Source organism: Mytilus californianus, unplaced genomic scaffold (genome assembly GCF_021869535.1).
Source record: "Mytilus californianus isolate M0D057914Y unplaced genomic scaffold, xbMytCali1.0.p SCAF_90, whole genome shotgun sequence".
Lineage (NCBI taxonomy): Eukaryota > Metazoa > Mollusca > Bivalvia > Mytilida > Mytilidae > Mytilus > Mytilus californianus.
In genome coordinates this window covers 303473-329435 of record NW_026262746.1, presented here as the reverse complement: position 1 = coordinate 329435, position 25963 = coordinate 303473, and the positions used below count along the sequence as shown (strand labels likewise).

At 30.0% G+C, this 25963-nt stretch overlaps 1 long non-coding RNA gene across 1 annotated transcript in view; it reads right to left on the bottom strand.

Moving 5' to 3' along the window:
• Positions 1-229: 229 nt before the first annotated feature.
• Positions 230-25963, bottom strand: part of LOC127717221 (uncharacterized) — a 74565-nt gene continuing 48831 nt past the window's right edge. The window contains exon 3 of the long non-coding RNA XR_007989148.1: positions 230-318. This is a non-coding gene — a long non-coding RNA (uncharacterized LOC127717221). The remainder of the gene's footprint in view (positions 319-25963) is intronic.

Here is a 25963-nt window from a genome sequence, read left to right as displayed (position 1 = left end):
TTTCTCACATAACTTTTGTCTCATGTTTCTCATATGCTTCTAAGTTGATTTATATGAGCTTCCTTCGAAAATCAAATATAATTATATCGGAGTTTACAGTGAATTCCATTTATAGTTTATCATAGATCTGCAATAGTAGTGTGTGTCCTTTTTCTAACTTTAAACGCAAAGGACAAGAAGACACATTTTCAACATTTTCAAACTTTTAGCTGGATTGACTTACGGTAGGAAATGTAGCAACACTTGTCTCTTCACACAACTCCCCCATGCTTATCTTTACAGTTGTCGGTTCTGTGTTTGTGCTACTTAACTTTAAATCTAAAACCAGATTTCAAGACATTTATTAAGAAATATGATATTTTAACGAATCCATTTTTGCTGAATTGTACTGTAATCATATAATTGTATCAAAGAAACGCTACAGGTCTTCCAGGAAAATTTGAATAATTGTCTGTGAACAGGTATTTAATTTGAAGCTCTGTTATATTTAACTTTGATATTTTTGAGCTAATCATGCTAATAGATAAGAACTAACCATTGGCACACATATAAATCTTTAGTAGGAGAAAGACGAACAGCATAATGATAAAACAAGGGGCCTATAAGAGCCCTATTCGATTTCCTGTCAACAATTGAAATAGTTGGCAAAAAATGAAAATTAATAGTAAGTCGTTTTGTAAGCCAATAAATATTATATACGGATTCTCTCGATGAATTGTTTTATATCAGTTTTGTGTTGATCTTGCAATGCAGATTATTCGTGCTGTTTTCAGTTTCTATATCTCCAGCATCAAAGTGAGACAAAAGATACCAAAGGGATATTCAAACTTAAAAGTCGAAAACGAACTGGCAATGGTAAATAAGCATAGAAAAGCAAAACGAAAACGATCAAACGACAAACAACAATAGACAAAACACAACAACAAAGTTAAGACTGAGCAATACAAACCCCATCAAAAACTAAGTTTGATCTCAGGTGCTCTGGAAGGGTATACATATCCTGTTCCATATGTGGCACCCGTTGTGTGTCATCATATGGTTTCGGTAATGCTGTCATTCTTGTAAATCTTGTATCAATTATCATGTTTGCTGATGCCAGATTTATCTTTCTATCATCTGTTTCAAATGATGGGCAAACATTCGAAAACGAAATAAAATTTATAACATACATTTCGATAAATTTCCCCGTTCATAAATAAGGTAACTATTGGAAAACTAAAGGTTCAACTTTCTAAGGCGCAGTTGGTGTTAGAAAAAATAGCTATGTTGTATTTACCTTTATCTGAAAGCTCATTTCATAACATTTGAAAGCCAGGGTTGCTAAAACTGCGCTTCAACACTGAGTGCAATATGACCATAAAGGACCCAGACAAATAACTATTTTTTTATTATCGTTATTATTGTTGTGTGTGATTGATTGATTATTGGTTGCTTAACTCCAAGTGGCAAATATTTCATGCATGATAAGGACTCGAACATATTAACATATTTTGTCTCACCCTCTCTAAGGTTGAGTATACTATTAGTTGTGATTTATATTTTTATCATTTTTCGTTTTATTTTTATTTTTGTTTTTGTAAACTGTTGTCTTTTTTGTCGTATTCCGTTTATTGCCATGGCATTGTCATTTGATTTTCGACTTGTGCGTTTATTCCGTCCTTTGCTGCTTCTGTCTCTCTCTTTTATTCTGTGTATTCAATGTCGTATATTACCTGCTTTCAGCATACCAGAAACTTCCGTTCAAATATAAACAAAAAGGGGTTACACATAATTGCAAAAAAAAATTAAGTTAATTTAAAGTTATATTTTAAATAGTTGATAAATTATGCGGAATGAAGAGAAAATGTTACGAAGTTTTATGATTTAATGGTGCAACTGAAATAAATTTTAGGAATATGACTACCGACAACCTAGCAGATTGTATTTGAATTGCTATTATATATGTCTTAATACCATATCCATGAGTGACATTTTCCGATGATGAAGCCGTTCGACTTAGGGTTCTATGGAATTTTAACGGCAAATCTGTCAAGTTAAAGGGAAAACATTTCATCGCCGTGAACCATTTACTCTTTTTTGATTTTTGCTGCACATGTCTTCCCACTAAATCATACACAAAATCATTGAAGGACAGATACAGAAGTTAAACAACAATACAAGCTGCGCTGATTACTATATTCGGGGAAACGAAATGTACGATATTTAAAAAAAAATGAGAATGGAAGCATATCAATCATGTTAACATTTAGTTGCGGATCCATTAATTTTAAAGGAATAAATTCTTTCTTTCTATAGGTATGACTAGCCGTTTTATATCGGGGCACTCCTACATAGTAGCATGTACCAAGGCAACGTTAGAGACTGGTCACTTGCCAATTGAAAATGGAGGGGTGAAATTAATAGGGCATCGAAAATAAATTACAAGATTTAAGCAATTTGAAATTTCAAACATGCAAATATTATAGCTTATTTGATGAATACTCTAAATTAGTATCAGATTATTCAGCAGACGTTTCTAACACTTGATTCAGATGTCATATCTATAAGTATTGTGTTCTTATTTTTTATTTCTTCGATAGTTGTCTAATTCGAAATCATACCACATCTTCTTATTGTATCATTCAAACCTCATTTGGATGGTGTCATTATATTGTATTCACCAATTATTGCTTCGAACAAAAACCATCAAGATTTCAAGCTGCTTTTGACGTACCCTGATACACTAAACTGAATACCCTTGGGATAATCAGATGATTAGATTTATTACTCTATTCATTGTCCTTTACATAATACAAGAATAACACTACTTTAAAGTTATTCATTGTTTATGTTTCTTTTAATTGTTAGTATCATTGGACTTGTTATCGTAAATAAAGGCAACAGTAGTATAACGGTGTTCAAAAGTCATAAATCGATTGAGAGAAAAAAAATCCTGGTTACAAACCAAAAGCCTATTAATATTTTGGGGTCTTTTTTCTTAATACATTCATTCACAAAAATTCTGTAGACATCTATGTTTTTTGTTTTCTGCTCAGATACATATAATGACTTATATATATATATATAAAAAAACTAAGTATTATAATTAAAAAAAGATTGAATAATACTTTTTGTTTGTGATTTTGTATCCAAATATTAGGTGTTGTAGTTTTATTACAAAATCTATATTACTTTTAAAAGATCGTATATGTGTTGCAAAAATCTTGTCAAATAAGAACAATTTAAAAAAACATACAGAGCATAGTCTTGTTCTATGTTACAAAAATTACAAATAATGTTGTTAGGTATTTTCCATTGTTGGAACAATAAACTGAATAATTTCAATCTGAAGTCTTCCTTTTTTTTTTTTTTTTTAAATATATCAAATTATATTATATCACTCTTAATCCAGTTTTCAAAGATTATTGGTTTATTATGAAATGTAATAAATGTTTCCCCATATTATTTGCTTTCTTAAATAAACAATTGTAACTGGTTGTTTCGTTTGCACCCCAGGTCTTTATTACTTCTATACCATAGTGTGGAACACGTTTGAAATAGTCTAAATGTTTTACATCATCTAAATTCATGTATAATATAAACAAGATATTATTAGACACCCATAGATATTTAAAAGGTATACGCTTTCAGTTTGCAAGTTTGTGTTTTTTGTACTATCACTAGTAACCAGAATTTAGCTTAAACGGCCAAATAGGTATTAACCCTCTTTAAAACAATTACTGGAATATTGAATCAGATTAACAAAAATTAAAAACGGTTTTCTATCTTATTCAATCCATTTTAAACTATGTTAATACCAGTCAAATAGATTCCCTTGCGGTCATTCAAGTTATTTTCAGAACCAGTTAACCTCTGTCAAACTAATAAGCCACGCCCCCGTTAAACTAGTTCAAACTGATGTTAAGTCCTGTTAAAATTTAAAGCGTCCGCCTCATTGTAAGGTAAATCACTCAAGCAGAAAAGAAACCCCAATAGATATATCTATATTCGTCTGTCCATTCCAAACGTTATTGATTTTCGTTAGATAATATATCTCCATCAAATATTCCCCTTTAAAAATACATATCAATAAATTAAGTAAATTTTAGTTGTTGATTGAAGACTTCTTTTAGAATGCTGCAAAAAAGAAAATTTGTTGAATCAAACTTAAATATCTAAATAATATAATTTAAATTTGTCCACATGTAGTTTAAGTATATTAAGTAACTTATAATTGAATATTCTCAGTATTTTCCAAACGAGTCAGAATTTCTCTCTGTACGTGTCAGTTACTTTCATTTCGGTCGAACCATCAACATCACTTACGTGACTTATGAATCAAACGTTAGACTTGATTTTTATACGATCTGAATATGCTTGATGAATATATATAATTGCCACTGGACGTTACATTAACATACATAAATTCAAAGGAAGCTTTACCAACCAGGATCTCCCATGTAATTGCAATTAAAAAATAATCAGTTTCGAATTTTTATAATTTCATATCAAAACATGCGTTTTGATTTTTTTTTTTTTTTTAATTTATAAAGACAAAATCTGTATAGCTTTTCACAATACTAGTATTCATGTTGCCAAATATAAACTACTTATTTTGCATGAATATCTAACACAGTAAAGCCAAATCATATCGTTTTAGTTTTTTCATCAAGACATTTACATGTCAATGCGCAACAGTTAAGATTAAACCGTATCAATTCCTCAAACCGACAATTATGAATACGTATTTGGATGACCTGTTCTAATACAAAGGAAATGGTACGAGTCTATTAAATTAGCAATTCAAAAAGTCATTACACGATAAAACTTCGTACTATATCACCATATTTGAATATCCTCAAACAAACAAACTGCCACATAAAAAACTTGAATTTTAATTCATGTATTGATTTTCATGTGTTCTCTAATTATCTTTATTAATGAATTTATTGTCCATGCAGCCGGCACTTAAAAATGTAATTTTTTCAATTGTTCAGGTTTCCTGGTTCATGTTTTTCGTATCAACTTTGAAACGTACTGTCTTGACATCTTTTAAACGAAAGCCGAGGAGGATCATTCAAAACCCCAAAACCCCAAAATCCTACATTCATCTATCATGATTCCCCGCGTTTACGAAAGCCCCAAAAAAATCGCACTTTACACTTTAATATACTACCGAAATCTATTTTATAAAGTTTGTTAAGAATACGAATCCATTTAAAAAAACAAAGGTTCCGTTAAACCTTTATACGGATACATCCAACTTTACCATTTGAAACAAACTTAAATAGAGATTTATAATTTTTACAAAATTATGAGGGCACATGTTACTGACTACATAACTACTCAGCCGTGAAAAATGCAATCAACACAATTTATTGGATTTTCCTTATTGCTTATGAATATCATGTTATTAGAACAGTGTAATTTAAATTTAAAATGGAATATTTTAAAGTTGTTTCGGAATTGATTTATGTGTAGTGAATTTTAATATAATGAAGAAAAAAATCAAAAGTCCCATTCAATGTATTTTAATATGTAGTGTATGTGTAATGAGGACGGCTAAATTAATATTGTTATTGTACGCTCTGCAGTTCTCAAGTAAAAGAAATAACAATTCATATTGTTATATAGTTTGCCTATTACAACATGTACACGTTCGTTTTTGTTATTCAATGACATTAAATGAATAAACGAATATCAAATTTTATCTTATATAAAGTTTAACATACAAATGCAAACACGTGTTGTTTTTTTTGTTTTGTTTTGTTTTTTTTTTTTTTTTTTTTGCTAAGTCTAATATCTTGGCAGAGTACATGCTTTCTTTGGTTTGGAACAAACTTAAATAGAGATTTATAATTTTTACAAAATTATGAGGGCACGTGTTACTGACTACATAACTACTCAGCCGTGAAAAATGCAATCAACACAATTTATTGGATTTTCCTTATTACTTATGAATATCATGTTATTTAAACAGTGTAATTTAAATTTAAAATGCAATATTTTAAAATTGTTTCGGAATCGATTTATGTGTTGTGAATTTTAATATAATGAAGAAAAAAATCAAAAGTCCCATTCAATGTATTTTAATATGTAGTGTATGTGTAATGAGGACGGCTAAATTAATATTGTTATTGTACGCTCTGCAGTTCTCAAGTAAAAGAAATAACAATTCATATTGTTATATAGTTTGCCTATTACAACATGTACAAGTTTGTTTTTGTTTTTCAATGACATTAAATGAATAAACTAATATCAAATGTTATCTTATATAAAGTTTAACATACAAATGCAAACACGTGTTGTTTTTTTTTTTTTTGTTTTTTTTGTTTTTTTTTTGCTAAGTCTAATATCTTGGCAGAGTACGTGCTTTCTTTGGTTTGGCTAACGGGCAAGTTTCTAGGGTTTGTTTATTCAAAATCTGTGCATGAGGTCTTAATTGTTGTAAGAGCGGACTGAGTAACATTCAACAGTCTTCGAAATAGTCTTTTTCGCTGTTCTTGAGGCTTGCAAAAACCAACATTGATGTGAAATAACATGTTTTCTGTACGACCAAAAAGTTAATAATTTCCCATGAGTTCGATTTAAAACCAAATCTAACTACTTGTAAAGAACAAATACCCAAATATGATAAATGACGGGATTTCAATGTACGCTAGCATTATTTAACCCGTTTGTGAAAGGGGTCCTGATCGGGACATAAAACTGACAGTAAAACGGAGACAAATTCATTTTTAGAATTTATTTTCATATTGAAATTCGTTCAGGCCCTATTCAAATTCGTTTGAGGAATTTTTTACTGGAAAAGAACAAGTGTAAATGGGGGAATACATCTTACTCAATAAAGTTAGAAACTATACTCGTATCGTACGTTTTTTTACGCAATAAAGATACAAGCTTTTCACTCGTTAAAGAAATGTAGTACTGGACAAGAATGAGTTTAAATGGCGAAAAATGTGTTTTTTAACCAAAATTAGCATAAAAAAGCTGTCTATGAATAATATTAACCTATAATACATGAGGAGTTTAAAGAAATAAGGTAAAAAAAATGAAAACGATAAAACAACAGTGTCTTGTAAATATGTGGATACACTTTCAATAGTCAAAACGTTATTTATTTAAATGGATCTTCATTACAAGAATCTAGAACAAAACACGCACATAATAAAAATGATATTTATATACATATATTTCGGTATTTTTCTTTTATGTATTAGGCGCTATATTGATGCATTATCCGGTGTTTTTTTTTTTTTTTACTATCAATGCTTAACTATACCTACGAAGTTTTATATTATAGGACTTTCATCGTATAGTTGAAACAGGGTTTTTATTCAAAAGGAAACCACGGTTTGCAATGAAAAAGATCAATTTTAACGTTTTCAAACGAAATTAATTGAATGGAAAATTTCCAGACTATCGACAAGACAAGACGTGTGTGAAGATTTCAGTAAATAATGAACGCAAAAATGAAAAAAAAGGTTTATCAAGAAAAAAATTATTGCTGAGTTACACAAAATGACACTGTATTCGATGAATATGTGATGATAGATTTATACTAGAACGTCATAATTTTAAACAGTCTGGTAGAACTAATATGAATCTCATTTCAGGAACATAAAACAGAAACCAGATAAATAAAGGCAACAGTAGTATACCGCTGTTCGAAACTCATAAATCGATAGAGATAAAAACAAATCCGGGTTACAAACTAAAACTGAGGGAAACGCATCAAATATACAGTACATGCAACCTTAGGCGTTACTGTTTGACGTGAACTTGACTGATCGGTGAATGATCGGTGACGGATGTTTGACTGATCGATGACTGATCGGTGATCGATGACCCATAGAATCCGTCAGATATGTCAAATAGGCTATGTGAGAGTTACCGTGACAACGGTCAGCGATCGATCAGTAAATTAACTGTATGCACGGATCGGACGGATACGTATATAATTAAAATTATTATGTAAAACGAATTCCACAGTATTTACAGTCGATAAACGCGGACCTCTACGAAGACACCTTTACTCGTTAATTATGCACCACTAAAAAGCGATAAAATGTTATCATTTAAAATAAGTACTCTATTTGTTGTCGTTAGATGATGAAAATAAAAATAGCAGAACAGTAAAGATCCATACAGCTTTGTTTGGATTAATTAATTTAGAGCGTTGTTTTAATTTTTGTTCTAGATTACCAATATTTCTTCTTCTTATACTTATAACCAGAGACATATAATTATTATATGTCTCTGTTGTAACATATAATGCAATGTTATTTCTGATTAGTTATTAAAAAGGCCTCAAGAAAAGTTTCTTTGATAGAATTTAAAAAAAATTAGTATGAAAATACTTAAACTTTAATTTGTGTTGATTAAAGATGCAATCATTTCATTATTTTGTACTTTTTGTACATCAGGATTGGTCGTTTTTCATAAAATATGCTGAATTTCAGGAAAAAGATACTAATTTTTTGTTCGAGTTGCTTAAAAATGCAAATATTTCTTCTTTTATATCAGAAATAATGCACGTCAATTGCAATCAGTCATAGTTAATGCATTCAGATAATTAGTTTTGTATAAGATATGAATAATTTAAGGATAAATATACATACACTTTTGTTTTTATTAAATAAGAATTCAATAATTTCTCTTTTTTAATAGAAATTATTAGAACGCCTATGGTTTTTTGAACTTTTTATGGTTCAGGATTGGTTGTTTTTATAAAATCAAAATAATATCTGAGAAAATATACTAAAATGTTGTTTGCATTGTTTAAAATTACCAATTTTTCTTCTTTTGATAAAAAATAATGCAATTTTATTTGTAACTAGTTATTTCAAAGTTCTCCAATAAGACTTTTTATGTAAGAATTTTGATAATGTAAGGAGAATTTTACTTTAACTTTTGTTTTGTGTTGAATACAAATTAAATAATTTCTTTATTTTGATATAAATTATGAACCGTCATTTGATTTCGGTCCATTTTGTACATCAGGATTGGTTGTTTTTCATAAAATATGCTGAATTTCAGGGACAACATACTAAATTTGTGTTTGCGTTGCTTAAAAATGCAAATATTTCTTCTTTTATATCAGAAATAATGCAATGCCATTTGCAATCAGTTATTATCAATGCCTTTAGATAAGTAATTTTGTATAAGATGTGAATAATTTAAGGATAAATATGCATAAACTTTTGTTTTTGTTGAATAAGAATGCAATCATTTCTTTATTTTAAAGGAAATTATTGACCGCCATTGGATTTTTGTACTTTTTGTATATCAGGATGGGTTGTTTTTCACAAAATTTAATTAATATCAGAGGAAAGATACTAAAATGTTGTTTGCATTGTTTAAAATTACCAATATTTCTTCTTTTACATCAGGAATAATGCAATGCCATTTGCAATCAGTTATTATCAATGCCTTTAGTTAAGTAATTTTGTATAAGATGTGAATGATATAAGGATAAAGATACTTAAACTTTTGTTTGTGTTGAATAAGAATGCCTGTATTTCTTTATTTTAATAGATTCATGAAATGCAATTTGATTTTAGTACTTTTTGTACATCAGGATGGGTTGTTTTTCATAAAATTAAATGAATATCAGAGAAAAGATACTAAAATGTTGTTCTCATTGTTTGAAATTACCAATATTTCTTCTTATACATCAGAAATAATGCAATGCCATTTGCAATCAGTTATTATCAATGCCTTAAGAAAAGTAACTTTGTATAAGATGTGAATAATTTAAGGATAAATATGCATAAACTTTTGTTTTTGTTGAATAAGAATGCAATCATTTCTTTATTTTAAAGGAAATTAAGTCATCATTGGATTTTTGTACTTTTTGTACATCAGGATGGGTTGTTTTTCACAAAATTTAATTAATATCAGAGAAAAGATACTAAAATGTTGTTTGCATTGTTTAAAATTACCAATATTTCTTCTTTTACATCAGAAATAATGCAATGCCATTTGCAATCAGTAATTATCAATGCCTTTAGATAAGTAATTTTGTATAAGATGTGAATAATTTAAGGATAAAGATACTTAAACTTTTGTTTGTGTTGAAAAAGAATGCGTGTATTTCTTTATTTTAATAGATTCATGAAATGCAATTTGATTTTAGTACTTTTTGTACATCAGGATTGGTTGTTTTTCATAAAATTAAATGAATATGAGAGAAAAGATACTAAAATGTTGTTCTCATTGTTTGAAATTATCAATATTTCTTCTTTTTATCAAAAATAATGCAACATTATTCTAATTAGTTATTTCAAAGGCCTCATGATCAGTGTTTTTTGATAAAATCTTAAGAGAAAAATACTTAAACTTTTCTTTGTGTTGAATATAAATGAAATAATTTCATTATTTTAATAGAAATTATGAACCGTTGTTTGATTTTGGTATTTTTTGTACATCAGAAATGGTTGTTTTTCATAAAATATGCTGAATTTCAGGGAAAAGATACTAACATTATTTTTGCATTGCTTAAAAATGCAAATATTTCTTCTTTCGTATCAGAAGTAATGCAACGCCATTTGCAATCAGTTGCAATCAGTTATTATAAATGCCTTTTGATAAGTAATTTTGTATATAAGATGTGAATAATATAAGGATAAAGATACTTAAACTTTTGTTTGTGTTGAATATGAATGCATGTATTTCTTTATTTTAATAAAGATCATGAAACGCCATTTGATTTTAGTACTTTTTGTACATCAGGATGGGTTGTTTTTCAAGAAATTAAATGAATATCAGCGGAAAGAAACTAAAATGTTGTTCGCATTGTTTAAAATTACCAATATTTGTTCTTTTTATCAGAAATAATGCAACGTTATTTGTAATTAGTTATTGCAAAGGCCTCAAGATAAGTTTGTTTTGATAAATTTTTAATAATATAAGGATAAAAATACTTAAACTTTTGTTTGTGTTGAAAGAAATGAAATAATTTCTTTATTTTAATAGAAATTATGAACCACTATTAGATTTCAGTACTTTTTGTACATCAGGATAGGTTGTTTTTCATAAAATATGCTGAAGTTCAGGGAAAAGATACTTAAATGTTGTTCGCATTGCTTAAACATGCCAATTTTTCTTCTTTTATATCAGAAATAATGAGATGTCATTTGCTACAATCCATTATCATTGCATTTAGATAAGTCTTTTTTTATAAGATATGAATAATATAAGGATAAAGATACTTAAACTTTTGTTTGAGTTGAATAACAATGCAATCACTTCTTTATTTCAATGGTTTTATTGTGTAAAAATACCAATATTTCTCCTTTTTTATCAAAAATGCACTGTTGTTAGCAATCAGTTATTTTAATTGCCTTTGGATAAGTTACTTTTTATAAAATTAAATAATATAGGGATTAAAATATTTAAACTCTTCTTTGTGTTGAATAGGAGTGCATATGTTTTTCATTTCATTAAGATTTAATTACACAAAAACCAACAAACATGATGAATTTTGAGGGAAAAGATACTTTATAGTTTGTTTGCATTGTTTTCGAGTCTCCAACTTGTATATTTCTTTATTTTATTGAAAATAATACTCCGAAATTTGCAATAAATGATCATTTCATTTCATTTTTCATAGCATTTTCGAGAAAAAAATTTACAGTCGTGATAAACACCGTTTTAGTGCTCCTCGGGTTTGAAAAAATAACCTAAATATAAACGACAATCACAATTCTTTAATAATATTTAAATTTAGTTTTATCTGCATATTTATCTTCTCTTTTAATTCTTAAAACTTTGTTGAATTGGTAATAAAATGTCAAGCTTCTGTATTTGAACGATTCCTATATTTCGGTGACGCCATCTTAATAAAATGAAACGGAACTAAGATTCCGTAATTTGTATGTATCCAACATGTGACGTAGTAGAGTTCAATCCGTCAGAAAGGTCAATCCGTCGGATCAGTCAAATATTTTTACTATAAGTATGACGGATTGGTGACACGAGTTTGACGCGAACTTGACTGATCGGTGACTGATCGATGACCGCTGATTGATCGCTAAATTAGTAACGCCTAAGGTTGCGAGTACTGTAATGGAGTAACTTTATGTAAACTTTCCATTTAACTTTTTCATATAATGTTTGCCTTTTCGTTTTTATAAAGTTTAGTCTCTAAAATGTAAAATAAAACATTTTGCTTTAAGTTAAAACTTGCTACCTCATTGTGTTCTTCTGCAGTTCATATTTTGTTTACCTTGCCAGTACTACCCATAGATTATAACTATATCCGGATGCTTTTTACATTTGTTTTGATATTTGTTGATCAGAATTTTTGAAATAACTTTTTGATACACTTTTGATAAACTTTTACAATTGTTGCATTACTATTTTGTACTTGTTGAAATAATGATGTTTTGTTCTACATAAAGCATACGAACTTTACAAAGTCTTATTGCCAGTATAATACAAGTTTCAATCCCAGCGGAAAGAGATAGATAGATAGATATAAGAAGATGTGGTATGAGTGCCAATGAGACAACTCTCCATCCAAGTCAAAATTTATAAGAGTAAACCATTATAGGTCACAGTACAGTCTTCAACACGGAGCCTTGGCTCACACCGAACAGTAAGCTATAAAGGGCCCCAAAAATTACCAGTGTAAAACCATTCAAACGGGAAAACCAACGGTCTAATTTATATAAAAAACGAGAAACGAGAAACACTTATGAACCACATCAACAAACGACAACTACTGAACATCAGATTCCTGACTTAGGACAGGTACAAACAAATGCAGCGGGTTTAAACGTTTTAATAGTACCAAACCTTCACCCTTTTTCTGAAACAATAGTGTAACATCACAACATAGAAAGACACACTATAAAATATCAACTGAAATAGCTTAACTCAATCAAAGGACATATTAACACCATTGAACATACACTGAACAAATAAATTTGACCTATGACACAATGTAAATACAAAAAAAATAAACTAAGGGAAGAATAATAAAAGTAACATAATATATCGGTAAGAAATGTTAAACAATTAAAGAAAAACAATATGCTCGAACAAAAATATAAGCCATTTGCAATAACGTTAAACACAGGTAAATGAATTGCCAAAATATAGATCTGTTGCCAGGGAGCACTTGATGTATCACTTGATTTCGTCCGTAGGTTGACTAGATAATTTGAGGTCTGTCGACTGTAAACTTAAAGGACTTAAAAAAAATTGTTGTGTTTTGGTTGGCAAGTTCCGATCCCTTCGTATACATCGGGGTATGGCAACATATAGCTGCCTATCCCTACTGTTCCAAGTGTAATAGCAAGTTTGTTGGCCTTTGATACTAATTATTGCCCTCTGCTTCGCCTCGAGCAATAGTTGGAATCTAAGGGACAACAATCTTACTATACCCCCATAACCAGTCGATAGGTGTATAATATTATATCATGAAAACGCACTGTCAAAGACAATGTCGTAAAATGTGAGAATTTTATTTGGTAGAATATCGTTTGATTTACTCATAATTATTCGCAGTTTTAAATTTCTTGTATCAAAGGCAAAATATCCATTGAATGCAAAATTCATTGTAACTAGTAGTATGTTAACATCAATTTGAAAAACGACAAAAGATGCAGTGGAGGATTCGGACGATTCTAGGGATTTGCATCCCACTTTTGTTAGAATATTTGATTAAATTCATATAAAATGTAGACCAAAATCGGCGAATAGTAGCCTAGAAATCACCCCTATTGTGTTTTGGCATTCCTCCTTTTCAAAAATCCTGGATCCGCCCCTGAGATGTCCGTAATTTCGCTTTACCGAGAAATCCTTATGTGGATAACTTTTTCTCCTAAATGCTACAGTAATGAAAAGACAGGTATGAAATAAATGCCTATTACAGACCAATTAAAGCGTCACATACAGAGACCGCCATACAGCCTGTACATCATATACGATTTTCTACGTATGTTCCTATAGCGCAACACGAATATATCCCCACACAAAAACAAGGCAAACCAAATGAGGAACCTGCTCCATTCAAGATATTAAAAAATTAAGTCAAATGTTCTTGGCTTAGGACAGGCGCACACTTAATATATGAGGCGGGGTTAAACATATTTATACAGCCGACCCCTTAAATACCGAGATCAGAATTAACAATTTTGAACAAAAAAAGCGTACAATAAAAAAAAGTTTTGAAAAGGGGCCAATTCATCGAGAAAAATCATAAGACAAAAAAAAATAAAAAAAACGTTCTCAAGAGAACACTTGCTGTTGCCGACAGGTCGCTAAGATAACTTAAACGACTGATGATAGAAACAAAAAAAGCACATTGATATTAAATCCTTCACCCCACTTTAAATCAGTCCAATGAAGATCACTACGATAAATACGGAGTGACGTTCCAATCATTTAGAGTTGCAAAATCATACAGTAGATCGTGAAGTGATCTAAATGATGACATAATAAAACACTTTTGAATTGTAAGCCAATTATTTACTATGCTGTAAGCAACGTATCAAATCATCAATATTTTTTCCCAAAAATACCATTTGTAAGAGCTTGAATAGAATACATTATACATCTCTTAAATCAGAATAACGGTTTTGAACAAGTAAAACGTACAAAAAATATAAGTATTAAAAAGGATTTTTAAACGAAAGCCTATTGCCATGAGCTCATATTGGAAGGTACAAAAATTCTACGAATAGAAAAGAAAAGGTACCTGATGTAACTATATGCAACAAAATCGAAATGAGTTAATATCAAGTGTATCTCCTGAAAGTGGCCTCGTTCCTGAAGACCTTTCAAAGCTGATATCCATACTTGATATCACTTCTTGCGCAAAATGCCCCACCAGGACTCCATTCTAGTGTTCATAGTGCCAAAAGGTATACTATTGTCATTTCATTTCCAGCAAACAACGTCTGAACTACTGAAACCAGCCCGTTTTCCATACCTATATCACCTCTCATGATATATTGACGTCCTCTTTGCTCTTCTTTTGCATCTTAAAAGTACCTAGCTATTACTTTTGGGTTTCTACTTGATCTACCTATGATTTGATTCATCGATGAAAGCATTGATGCATAAGCCATATCTTGTCAATCATAGGAATCCAAATGCCAACAACAATTTGGTCCTCTTGAAAAATACTCTCTTCTGTTTAGTCGTCGCCTGGCTCTAAGAACTACTCCCTCTGGATCAATTTTCTTAAGCATAAGGCTAAGGTGCTCTCTTTTTATTTTAAAACCGTGCTGCTTACACTTCTGATTATTCCTACGATATATATGTGTTGGTCCGTATGAAGTGACTGGCTTATGAACAAAGATACATACAGATCGAATATTTGAGAAGTCTTTTTTTCGTACGAGCAAGATTCATTTCTTTTAAATATCTCTTAACCTGACGAAGTGATATAAAAATGTCATGATTCATTTGTAAAATCTTGACAATATCTCTATAAAAGAATAATGGCATAATTATCCAAGATCTCAATATAGTAAATCAAAATGACGAATTTATAATTCGAGATCTCGATTAAATAAATCGATATAACGATATAACAATCCCAGATCTCGATTTCATAAATTGAGATAACGATATAATAATCCGAGAACACGATATAACAATTTTGTGTTATCTAGATAATGATATATTTTTTTTACGAGATCTCGGTAAAATGGTAATGTTTTATCGTGATCTCGAATTTAAAAAATATTTAATAATCCGAGAACACGATATAACACATTCATATATATTCTCTTATTTTGTGTGTGTCCCCTTATGGCTTCAGTAGTAGCCTAAGTACTGTCACTATTTGCAGGGTTCATTTTTACCAATTTCCTCGAAGCACTAGTTGCACCTTCAAAACCTTCATTTTGGTAAGTGCATCTGAAATTTAACTGGACATGGTGCTTTTACTCACCTAAAACACGTATCAACATCATGTTTCTTCACCGGTTCAATTGTCACTGTACCAAAAACACCATTGAGTGATTCTCTTCTATCAGTTACTTTAATTTCGTCTACCATCGGTGTATTTTCAATGTGATTTATAACCAGTCGTAGTAAATCGTATTTCCTTAACCGAAAGTTATTGTTAATTCCATGTTTCTTTGCAAGTGTTGTTAGTTCCTTCTTGGTAAATACTTCTTCGCGGGTTAAAATGTGGTTGTTTTTTTCGGCAATGAGCTTAATTAACACGTCCTTTGATGTCCTGCTATACCTCTTTAAACCCTTATCCTTAGCCATCTGACATTTTGTAATTTGTACATGCACAAACCACAATCGTGTTTACTTATATTAAAACATGTTTTTTCTAATAAATTTATGTAACTCAATGCAAGCCCACATCCTTATTAAAAAGCAACTAGTTGTCGTAGTAACTTTACGTATCTTACCAAAATTGCTATATAATTCTGTCACTATTACAATTTGGTAAAGAAACCTGGTGGGTATTTGTTTCTATTTGTTTACATTAGATTCATGTTCTGCCATCGTTATTTCCTATCACCCATCTCTTTAATGTTTTTTTTCACTTTCAAATGTGTTACTACTATAAAAAAAAAGCCCGCATGTTAACTAGATAAAACAGCAATATCTTTTGATCTAGTGTTTGCTAGATTAAAATGAATTGGCATTCATTTGGGGGAAGGACTGTTCGCTAGGTAACTAGGTGTCATTTAGTTTCTAACCTGGTCGTATGAAAAATACTCTTCTTTAGTTTTTTTTTTTTTCTCTTTTTTCTTATTTTGAAACCTGTACTTCTTACAAAGGCACCTTCCAAAGGTTCCTTCTCTTTGTTTAACCGACTTCAAGCCCGCACCTTTTTTGTGTCTTCTTACCTAGTTTTCAAGGTAAGTATACTACTCTTACCAAACTTGTCATCTACTTCGTCCACTTCTAAAATGTAGTATTTTTCATTTTAATGTTTCTTCATTTTCTTCCTGTACCTTGTCTTCAAATGCATTGACATTTATAAATTCATTTTATAACAAAGCCATCTTAATGTAATTACTACAAACACTTGTCTTTATAGTGATTTTTTTCAATTTTGTAATGTGCTACATAACCCCTAACCCAACGTTCAATTTTCATCTCTTACTGCTATTCGAAATCTAACCGTAACCCTAACCATAACCCTAACGTTCAAGTTTAATCTCTTAATATTATTAGTTACCCTATTGGAAATGGGTCCTAGATGTCGTTTTTCTTTTTCCTCATAATTCAAAAGGGTAACTTTATAAGATTAATCAAATAGTCTACTGATGCAGAATAATTTGAACACGGACAAGTACAGACTATAGAAATATATAATAAACCGGTTCTTATAACTTATCGATTCGTATTTGGCGTCAATAATATGAAAATTCGTTTGAGCTTTGTTTTGGGAAAACATAACGGAACACCATTAGAACAAAATGAACGAAGACCTTTCTAGTTAAATATGTTCCATCTTCAACCACTGCTATCATTATTCTTGATTAATATTTCAATGTATAAAATAGTAAAACCCATTTTAAAGCTATTGTCAAACTTTTAATCGGGTTTTTGTTGATTTCTGTTAAATGTAAGTGTGATATTACTCACATAACTTTTGTCTCATGTTTCTCATATGCTTCTAAGTTGATTTATATGAGCTTCCTTCGAAAATCAAATATAATTATATCGGAGTTTACAGTGAATTCCATTTATAGTTTATCATAGATCTACAATAGTAGTGTGTGTCCTTTTTCTAACTTTAAACGCAAAGGACAAGAAGACACATTTTCAACATTTTCAAACTTTTAGCTGGATGACTTACGGTAGGAAATGTAGCAACACTTGTCTCTTCACACAACTCCCCCATGCTTATCTTTACAGTTGTCGGTTCTGTGTTTGTGCTTCTTAACTTTAAATCTAAAACCAAATTTCAAGACATTTATTAAGAAATATGATATTTTAACGAATCCATTTTTGCTGAATTGTACTGTAATCATATAATTGTATCAAAGAAACGCTACAGGTCTTCCAGGAAAATTTGAATAATTGTCTGTGAACAGGTATTTAATTTGAAGCTTTGATATATTTAACTTTGATATTTTTGAGCTAATCATGCTAATAGATAAGAACTAACCATTGGCACACATATAAACCTTTAGTAGAAGAAAGACGAACAGCATAATGATAAAACAAGGGGCCTATAAGAGCCCTATTCGATTTCCTGTCAACAATTGAAATAGTTGGCACAGAATGAAAATTAATATTAAGTCGTTCTGTAAGCCAATAAATATTATATACGGATTCTCTCGATGAATTGTTTTATATCAGTTTTGTGTTGATCTTGCAATGCAGATTATTTGTGCTGTTTTCAGTTTCTATATCTCCATCATCAAAGTGAGACAAAAGATACCAAAGGGATATTCAAACTTAAAAGTCGAAAACGAACTGACAATGGTAAATAAGCATAGAAAAAGCAAAACGAAAACGATCAAACGACAAACAACAATAGACAAAACACAACAACAAAAGTTAAGACTGAGCAATACAAACCCCATCAAAAACTAAGGTTGATCTCAGGTGCTCTGGAAGGGTATACATATCCTGTTCCATATGTGGCACCCGTTGTGTGTCATCATATGGTTTCGGTAATGCTGTCATTCTTGTAAATCTTGTATCAATTATCATGTTTGATGATGCCAGATTTATCTTTCTATTATCTGTTTCAAATGATGGGCAAACATTCGAAAACGAAATAAAATTTATAACATACATTTAGATAAATTTCCCCGTTGCATAAATAAGGTAACTATTGGAAAACTAAAGGTTCAACTTTCTAAGGCGCAGTTGGTGTTAGAAAAAATAGCTATTTTGCATTTACCTTTATCTGAAAGCTCATTTCATAACATTTGAAAGCCAGGGTTGCTAAAACTGCGCTTCAACACTGAGTGCAATATGACCATAAAAGACCCAGACAAATAGCTATTTTTTATTATCGTTATTCTTGTTGTGTGTGATTGATTGATTATTGGTTGCTTAACGCCAAGTGGCAAATATTTCATGCATGATAAGGACTCTAACATATTAACATATTTTGTCTCACCCTCTCTAAGGTTGAGTATAGTTGTGATTTATATTTTTATCATTTTTCGTTTTATTTTTGTTTTTGTAAACTGTTGTCTTTTTTGTCGTTTATTGCCATGGCATTGTCATTTGATTTTCGACTTGTGCGTCTATTCCGTCCTTTGCTGCTTCTGTCTCTCTTTTATTCTGTGTATTCAATGTCGTATATTACCTGCTTTCAGCATACCAGAAACTTCCGTTCAAATATAAACAAAAAGGGGTTACACATAATTGCAAGAAAAATTAAGTTAATTTAAAGTTATATTTTAAATAGTTGATAAATTATGCGGAATGAAGTGAAAATGTTACGAAGTTTTATGATTTAATGGTGCAACTGAAATAAATTTTAGGAATATGACTACCGACAACCTAGCAGATTGTATTTGAATTGCTATTATATATGTCTTAATACCATATCCATGAGTGACATTTTCCGATGATGAAGCCGTTCGACTTAGGGTTCTATGGAATTTTAACGGCAAATCTGTCAAGTTAAAGGGAAAACATTTCATCGCCGTGAACCATTTACTCTTTTTTGATTTTTGCTGCACATGTCTTCCCACTAAATCATACACAAAATCATTGAAGGACAGATACAGAAGTTAAACAACAATACAAGCTGCGCTGATTACTATATTCGGGGAAACGAAATGTACGATATTTAAAAAAAAATGAGAATGGAAGCATATCAATCATGTTAACATTTAGTTGCGGATCCATTAATTTTAAAGGAATAAATTCTTTCTTTCTATAGGTGTAATACCACCAAATCATAGTACGTCACATCCGGTTGCATACGAAAATAGGTTGAAAAAAAATATTCCCTTGAATTTGACAGTTGTAGGTAATTGATCCTACATTTCATTGCAGTAAAACATTTCTGGGTCATTAACATATATCTTGGGTATTTCAAAGCACCATTATTTTTTTATTTGGGGTTTCTATAGAATATTTTGGAAACTTGAGGTTACATGGTTACTAAAGCTTGTACACAGGTTAAAAAAGGGGGAAAATTTGATTGGTTAACTTCCAGTGATGGTTATTTTCTTATATGCAATGAAATGTTATGTGAATTTTTTTCTATAGTACTGGACAGGATCAAACTTTACTCATGCCAAGTATTTCTTTATTTGAAACAAAGATAAATTCTGCACAATTTTTTGAAAAGTGCAAATTTAACAAAGACTAATAGGGGAAAATCAATGGTGGTATTACACCTATTTAATATGGGAAGCTGTACATGCACCTTTGACCTTGTGAGTACTCTCATGTGTTAAAATTTCTTGCTATTTAAGTGAAATATTACTAATAATGAAATATTCTGAGTGGATTGAGTCTCCAAAACACATTTTATGAGAAAATTTCCTTGAAATAGGACTTTACCATGAATATTAGTTGACAGAATAAGCCATACTTAGAGTTTTGGGGAGCTTTTTCTCCTTTTTTCTTATATTCTGCTATACTAGAAAATGTTTCCTAAGAAATACTTTAATAAATATATAGTTTTAAGTAAATGAAATTATTTTTAAAGCAGTAACAACAAATTATTCACCAAAAGAGAAGCTTTTTATGTCCCTCTCTGGAACGCGGCGTAAATCTAAGTTTTACGTAAGGACTTATAGAAACCTCCTTGGAGACAGTAAACTTTTATACGGATAGTTCATTCAGCTTGAATACTTCAATTAATCATTTATTATAACATTTCTATCATAAATGAGTGAAAGTTACCCCAAAATTTTTATTTATTGGCCTATAAAGTAGAAATTTTGAGGAAATGAGAGGTATAAATGGACCAAAAGAGACCTTATAAGGAAGACAAAGAGGTCCATTAGTAGTATTTATCATCCTAAAGTCATCTTTAGTATCATATTCAACTGTTTGTAGGCAGATGAGATAAATATTTGATCATTTATTGGTCCACACTATATTCTATCATGATGCGGCTTGGTTTGGATTTTTCGAAGAAATTTAGCTCGAATCACTGTAGATGTCGTCTTACATTATACTAGATTTTTCTCAAACTATTGAACTGATTATGACCAAACTTGACAGGAATGCTTGAAATAACCAGTATTACAAAGGAAAAAAGTCACATTCAGTTTATTTAACAAAAAAGTCTTCTTTAGGTGTAATACCACCAAATCATAGTACGTCACATCCGGTTGCATACGAAAATAGGTTGAAAAAAAATATTCCCTTGAATTTGACAGTTGTAGGTAATTGATCCTACATTTCATTGCAGTAAAACATTTCTGGGTCATTAACATATATCTTGGGTATTTCAAAGCACCATTATTTTTTTATTTGGGGTTTCTATAGAATATTTTGGAAACTTGAGGTTACATGGTTACTAAAGCTTGTACACAGGTTAAAAAAGGGGGAAAATTTGATTGGTTAACTTCCAGTGATGGTTATTTTCTTATATGCAATGAAATGTTATGTGAATTTTTTTCTATAGTACTGGACAGGATCAAACTTTACTCATGCCAAGTATTTCTTTATTTGAAACAAAGATAAATTCTGCACAATTTTTTGAAAAGTGCAAATTTAACAAAGACTAATAGGGGAAAATCAATGGTGGTATTACACCTATAGGTATGACTAGCCGTTTTATATCGGGGCACTCCTACATAGTAGCATGTACCAAGGCAACGTTAGAGACTGGTCACTTGCCAATTGAAAATGGAGGGGTGAAATTAATAGGGCATCGAAAATAAATTACAAGATTTAAGCAATTTGAAATTTCAAACATGCAAATATTATAGCTTATTTGATGAATACTCTAAATTAGTATCAGATTATTCAGCAGACGTTTCTAACACTTGATTCAGATGTCATATCTATAAGTATTGTGTTCTTATTTTTTATTTCTTCGATAGTTGTCTAATTCGAAATCATACCACATCTTCTTATTGTATCATTCAAACCTCATTTGGATGGTGTCATTATATTGTATTCACCAATTATTGCTTCGAACAAAAACCATCAAGATTTCAAGCTGCTTTTGACGTACCCTGATACACTAAACTGAATACCCTTGGGATAATCAGATGATTAGATTTATTACTCTATTCATTGTCCTTTACATAATACAAGAATAACACTACTTTAAAGTTATTCATTGTTTATGTTTCTTTTAATTGTTAGTATCATTGGACTTGTTATCGTAAATAAAGGCAACAGTAGTATAACGGTGTTCAAAAGTCATAAATCGATTGAGAGAAAAAAAATCCTGGTTACAAACCAAAAGCCTATTAATATTTTGGGGTCTTTTTTCTTAATACATTCATTCACAAAAATTCTGTAGACATCTATGTTTTTTGTTTTCTGCTCAGATACATATAATGACTTATATATATATATATAAAAAAACTAAGTATTATAATTAAAAAAAGATTGAATAATACTTTTTGTTTGTGATTTTGTATCCAAATATTAGGTGTTGTAGTTTTATTACAAAATCTATATTACTTTTAAAAGATCGTATATGTGTTGCAAAAATCTTGTCAAATAAGAACAATTTAAAAAAACATACAGAGCATAGTCTTGTTCTATGTTACAAAAATTACAAATAATGTTGTTAGGTATTTTCCATTGTTGGAACAATAAACTGAATAATTTCAATCTGAAGTCTTCCTTTTTTTTTTTTTTTTAAATATATCAAATTATATTATATCACTCTTAATCCAGTTTTCAAAGATTATTGGTTTATTATGAAATGTAATAAATGTTTCCCCATATTATTTGCTTTCTTAAATAAACAATTGTAACTGGTTGTTTCGTTTGCACCCCAGGTCTTTATTACTTCTATACCATAGTGTGGAACACGTTTGAAATAGTCTAAATGTTTTGCATCATTTCAATTCATGTATAATATAAACAAGATATTATTAGACACCCATAGATATTTGAAAGGTATACGCTTTCAGTTTGCAAGTTTGTGTTTTTTGTACTATCACTAGTAACCAGAATTTAGCTTAAACTGCCAAATAGGTATTAACCCTCTTTAAAAAAAATTACTGGAATATTGAATCAGATTAACAAAAATTAAAAACGGTTTTCTATCTTATTCAATCCATTTTAAACTATTTTAATACCAGTCAAATAGATTCCCTTGCGGTCATTCGAGTTATTTTAAGAACCGGTTAACCTCTGTCAGACTAATAAGCCACGCCCCCGTTAAACTAGTTCAAACTGATGTTAAGTTTTCTAAAATTTAAAGCGTCCGCCTCCTTGTAAGGTAAATCACTCAAGCAGAAAACAAAGCCCAATAGATATATCTATATTCGTCTGTCCATTCCAAACGTTATTGATTTTCGTTAGATAATATATCTCCATCAAATATTCCCCTTTAAAAATACATATCAATAAATTAAGTAAATTTTAGTTGTTGATTGAAGACTTCTTTTAGAATGCTGCAAAAAAGAAAATTTGTTGAATAAAACTTAAATATCTAAACAATATAATTTAAATTTGTCCACATGTAGTTTAAGTATATTAAGTAACTTATAATTGAATATTCTCAGTATTTTCCAAACGAGTCAGAATTTCTCTCTGTACGTGTCAGTTACTTTCATTTCGGTCGAACCATCAACATCACTTACGTGACTTATGAATCAAACGTTAGACTTGATTTTTATACGATCTGAATATGCTTGATGAATATATATAATTGCCACTGGACGTTACATTAACATAGATAAATTCAAAGGAAGCTTTACCAACCAGGATCTCCCATGTAATTGCAATTAACTAGTTTAAAAAATAATCAGTTTCGAATTTTTAGAATTTCATATCAATTTCACATGCGTTTTGATTTTTTTTTTTTAATTTATAAAGACAAAATCTGTATAGCTTTTCACAATACTAGTATTCATGTTGCCAAATATAAACTAATTATTTTGCATGAATATCTAACACAGTAAAGCCAAATCATATCGTTTTAGTTTATACATCAAGACATTTACATGTCAATGCGCAACAGTTAAGATTAAACCGTATCAATTCCTCAAACCGACAATTGTGAATACGTATTTGGATGACCTGTTCTAATACACAGGAAATGGTACGAGTCTATTACATTAGCAATTCAAAAAGTCATTACACGATAAAACTTCGTACTTTTTCACCACATTTGAAGATCCTCAAACAAACAAACTGCCACATAAAAAACTTGAATTTTAATTCATGTATTGATTATCATGTGTTCTCTAATTATCTTTATTAATGAATTTATTGTCCATGCAGCCGGCATTTAAAAACGTAATTTTTTCAATTGTTCAGGTTTCCTGGTTCATGTTTTTCGTATCAACTTTGAAACGTACTGTCTTGACATCTTTTAAACAAAAGCCGAGAAGGATCATTCAAAACCCTAAAACCCCAAAAACCTACATTCATCTATCATGATTCCCCGCGTTTACGAAAGCCAAAAAAAAATCGCACTTTACACTTTAGTATACTACCGAAATCTATTTTATAAAGTTTGTTAAGAATACGAATCCATTTAAAAAAAACAGAGGTTCCGTTAAACCTTCATAGGGATACATCCAACTTTACCATTTGAAACGAACTTAAATAGAGATTTATAATTTTTACAAAATTATGAGGGCACGTGTTACTGACTACATAACTACTCAGCCGTGAAAAATGCAATCAACACAATTTATTGGATTTTCCTTATTGCTTATGAATATCATGTTATTAGAACAGTGTAATTTAAATTTAATATGGAATATTTTAAAGTTGTTTCGGAATTGATTTATGTTTAGTGAATTTTAATATAATGAAGAAAAAAATCAAAAGTCCCATTCAATGTATTTTAATATGTAGTGTATGTGTAATGAGGACGGCTAAATAAATATTGTCATTGTACGCTCTGCAGTTCTCAAGTAAAAGAAATAACAATTCATATTGTTATATAGTTTGCCTATTACAACATGTACAAGTTCGTTTTTTGTTTTTCAATGACATCAAATGAATAAACGAATATCAAATTTTATCTTATATAAAGTTTAACATACAAATGCAAACACGTGTTGTTTTTTTTTTTTTTTTTTTTTTGCTAAGTCTAATGTCTTGGCAGAGTACGTGCTTTCTTTAGTTTGGCTAACGGGCAAGTTTCTAGGGTTTGCTTATTCAAAATCTGTGCATGAGGTCTTAATTGTTGTAAGAGCGGACTGGGTAACATTCAACAGTCTTCGAAATAGTCTTTTTCGCTGTTCTTGAGGCTTGCAAAAACCAACATTGATGTCAAATAACATGTTTTCTGTAAGAACAAAAAGTTAATAATTTACCCATGAGTTCGATGTAAAACCAAATCTAACTACTTGTAAAGAACAAATACCTAAATATGATAAATGACGGGATTTCAATGTACGCTAGCATTATTTAACCCGTTTGTGAAAGGGGTCCTGATAGGGACAGAAAACTGACAGTAAAACGGAGACAAATTCATTTTTAGAATTTATTTTCATATTGAAATTCGTTCAGGCCCTATTCAAATTCGTTTGAGGAATTTATTACTTGAAAAGAACAAGTGTAAATGTGGGAATACATCTTACTCAATAAAGTTAGAAACTATACTCGTATCGTACGGTTTTTTACGCAATAAAGATAAAAGCTCTTCACTCGTTAAAGAAATGTAGTACTGGCCAAGAATGAGTTTAAATGGCGAAAAATGTGTTTTTTAAACAAAATTAGCATAAAAAAGCTGTCTAAGAATAATATTCACCTATAATACATGAGGAGTTTAAAGAAATAATGTAAAAAAAAATGAAAACGATAAAACAACAGTGTCTTCTAAATATGTGGATACACTTTCAATAGTCAAAACGTTATTTATTTAAATGGATCTTCATTACAAGAATCTAGAACAAAACACGCACATAATAAAAATGAT